Source organism: Poecilia formosa, unplaced genomic scaffold (assembly GCF_000485575.1).
Source record: "Poecilia formosa unplaced genomic scaffold, Poecilia_formosa-5.1.2 Scaffold20, whole genome shotgun sequence".
NCBI classification, from domain to species: domain Eukaryota; kingdom Metazoa; phylum Chordata; class Actinopteri; order Cyprinodontiformes; family Poeciliidae; genus Poecilia; species Poecilia formosa.
Window position 1 is genome coordinate 2,733,977 of NW_006799959.1, and position 3,861 is coordinate 2,737,837.

The following is a 3,861-nucleotide window of genomic DNA, read 5'->3' on the forward strand; positions in this document are numbered from 1 at the left end:
CTTTTACTTAAGTAAAAAGATGTTGAAGTAGTGTTATTCTTACTTAAGTACAAATTTTGGGTTCTCTATCTTAGTTTCACTGGTTCGGTCCATCTCTGTTGGTTGGACACATTTTTCGAAGTTGAGCAGATAAGACGGATCCACCACCAGTTAAATTAGTGTGTTAATTTAACTGGAAATCTTAATTTAACTGAAAAAATTAATTTTAAGCGTTCATTGTTTATAGAAAAATTGTAAGACGCCTTTTGATGAGCATAAAAAAATTGTCCAATCCGCCTCTCTCCTTCTGCATCTGTTTAAATGTTCCCTATTTTTAATCTTTTACAGAGGATAAAGCTGAACGATGTTACAATAAACATTCCAGAGGGAGTCACCCACCCATAATTAGAGACTCAGGAGGCTGAGTAAGATAGATGACTGCAGTGTGTGTCAGTGGAGGTGGAGGGGGTCGTGCCGTTCCAGAGGCTGCTGGTTAAATGCAGGTGGCTGGGTGTACGCGTCAGCTTTTATCTCAGCTTTGAACACAGGTAAGCTCAGGGGCCTGCACAGGTGTGTGTGTGTGTGTGCGTACGGGCTGAAAGTTCAGAGATGGTGGCGGCGGTTATGGTAGAAAAAGGACCAGAGGCAGCGATTTGTCAAGGTGAGCAGAGTTTGCTGGGGTCACCGAGAGACACAGTGGTGGCTATTGTGTTGGTTATGAAACCACAAATGATCTGCATCATATAGACACTGATGTGGCCGTTCGGAGGGTGAACAGACTTCAAACAGCAAGCAGATGCTCTGGTTGAGTAATCGCTTTGACTCACTATGTTTCCCCATAGGAGAAGACACAAGAACTTTTGAGTCATTGTGTCTGCCAAGGTGTTATGGTTTTAATTAATGTAATGAGACAAGTGATTATTTTGGCAAAGGAGAAAATTATCCCGGAATCACACAGGGACTTAGGATTCATTTCAAAGACAGAGAGGAAATCACAACCCTTTCTCTCTTCACATATCTGCCAAAAGGAGAGAAACTCAAATGTTTTTTTTCTTTGAGTGAAAAATCACAGCCCCCTTTTTTCATTACGGTAGTGTTAAAAACAGCATCTGTCACCAGCTGAAAATTGAGATTTTCACATGAAGCTTAGAGGACAAACAGTTTTGCCACCAGCATTTGCTGCCCCATTGCATTTTAAACAGTCTCACTTTGCTCAGATGTGGTATTTTACCACAAGTTTCTAACGGTAGTTGCTGAAATTTTGGCCCATTCCTCCTGACAGAACCAGTGTAACTGAGTCAGGTTTATAGGCTGCCTTGCTCACACACACATGCACAATTTTTTCATGAGAATGAGATTAGGGCTTTGTGGTAGGCATTTATAAACGTGACTTTGTTGTTCCTGGGCCTATTTGTAACTAAGTAGATGGTATGCTTCAAGTCATTGTCCAATTGTAAAACCCAATTGGATAAAACTGAACTTTCTATGTATTATCTTGAGACGTTGCTTCTCTGTTTCCATGTACTTCACTCATGATGCCATCTATTCCACATCATGATGCTGCCACCCTGTACTCCACTTTGTATTCTCAAGTTATATTCCCATGCCATTAAAATTAGTAAAAAGTTGGAGCAAATTATCAAGACACCTTCAGGCATCATAAAACTCATTGGAGCCCTTCCTTTCCCTGACATAACTACTGGATCACATATTTGGGTAAAAAAACAGAAGACTTACTGTGTTATAAAATCATGAATGCAAAATTTTGTTGTGGCTAACAAAAAGCACGTTCTTTCATTTCAAATCCTCTGATTATAAGCATGAAGATGCTTGAGTAGAAGATTTTACGAACACTAAAAGGATTCAAATCAGATCCAAATCACATGTTCTGTCATGATTAAAGCAGCTAAAAATCTGTTATGGCCTTTAGTTGTCTGTGCTTTTGATAAAAATATTGTTTTATCTTTGTTATCTTAATGCTTTTTGTTGTCATGGCTATCTATTTGTTTATAATAACATCATTGAGTCTTTTGGCTGTGTATTCAGAATATATTTGTCACTGGTCAAACCGTTTAGACCCAAAACCCCTCCAAACATGATGTAATATTACAGATCACAGATAATTAAAACATAATGAATATCCACAGATAAAAAGAAACACATCAAACTCACCACTGCTCTTTATATGCTGCCAAGATGAGTTCTTTCTGGCAGCCATAAAGCCGTCACCAGAGCATCAAAAAGTGTGGTTATTGTTAACCTCAGTGGAGTTTTTGAGAATAAGAGAGATAACCTCTGAAGACTGACTGTAAATGTAAAATTAGTGCAAAACAGTGTCACTGTTTGTGCATTTCTGGAGGTCACCTGATAGTCATTTTTATTGTGTGAGGCCTGCAGTGTAACCAGCCTGCTAACATAAATATCTGTCTTGAAAGTGATAAACATCAGACCAGCCCAAGTTGTCAGTGGTCAAGAAGAGCAGCAGGAACACAGACTGCTTAATATTCACTAAACCAGGGACAGGAAAAATAGCAAGCCAACTTTAAAACTAACAAACGGCTTAGAGAATGATCATGCATCCATTGGCACATTAAAAAATAGATTGCATGACAGTAAACGTCATTACAAGCAACATAAAAATGTGACATTATTACAGGAGTGTTCAAAAAAAGACATAGTGGCTTTCTGTTTAAATTTCAGAGTTGTGAGGCTTAAATAAATATGAGAGATTTGTCTCAAGCTTTTTTCATGGTCAGTGTGACATTTATTCAGTACAGTTCATCTACAAGTAGATCTGTGTAGGGAGGGTATAAAATATGAATTCACTGGATCAAAAACTAATACTTTGTAGAAATTCTTTCTGATTCAATTTCACAATTTAGAAAATAGGGAAAATGTGAGACCACAATGACAAAAAAACGACATGGTTTTCCAAAACTGATGAAGGAAATACAAGACTGAAACAAGTCTGACAAGAGGCCAATAGTAACACTGAAACATCTGATGCAATATCCAACAAGTACTCGTCGTGCTCGTTATGTGACAACAATCTCCTGTTTTCTTTATAGGTTTTTTGCTGAAGTGGATTAAAACCGTTCCAAATACAACATGTTTGGACTGTTAGAAAGCAAAAGATAAAGAGGGGTTTTAGCTTTCAAAGCCACATGGAGTCCAAATCAATAAAAGAATGGCTTTCAGTGAGATAAATCAAAGTTTTGGAATGGCCTATCCAAAGTCGAAACCTAAATCCAATGTACAAGGAGGAGCTGAAAGAAGACTATTGACAAGAGATGTTCACAGTCTGATAGACTTGAAAAATTTTGGAACGGCAAAAGAGCTAAATATTTCCAAGTCAAGATGTCGGATGCTGATAGACAAATCCAGAAATTGAATTTAAAGCTGGTTTAACAAAGTTATCAGTTTAACTTTGTGCATAGTTATATAACCGGACTGCTTTTGATTTTTGTAATGTTGCCTTTATCATAATCTTTTTGTTTTTCTCCATAAAAATGTTATACTTAACAGAGATTTGTAAACTTTTTCCATCCATTGTCGTGTGAAATGGATGGACAAACCTCAAGTATGTTTAGGTTCTGGTCCAAATGTGTCATAAGCCACGCCTCCTTTTAATGCTCATTGATTGGTCAGTCTGTGTGGGAGTTGTTTTGATTCATTCAGTTTAAAATGCAAACTGTCTGATGGGACATAAACAGAATTGTAAAAATGATTCATAATGAAGTCTTTTTGCTGTCCATCTTATCATATGTACTTTTTTTCAGTTTGCCAATGAATTGTTAGTTTTTTTGTGCTCTACAATGCTACAAACATATCTAGAAAGAGACAATAATTCTACCTTTAAGATAATTAAAAAAAAACATAGAA

At 37.0% G+C, this 3,861-nt stretch overlaps 1 long non-coding RNA gene across 1 annotated transcript; it reads left to right on the forward strand.

Moving 5' to 3' along the window:
- The first annotated feature begins 328 nt into the window (after positions 1-328).
- On the forward strand, positions 329-3,861 carry LOC103134933 (uncharacterized). Its single transcript, XR_475878.2, has 2 exons — positions 329-527; positions 3,048-3,861. It is a non-coding gene; the product is annotated as an uncharacterized LOC103134933 (long non-coding RNA).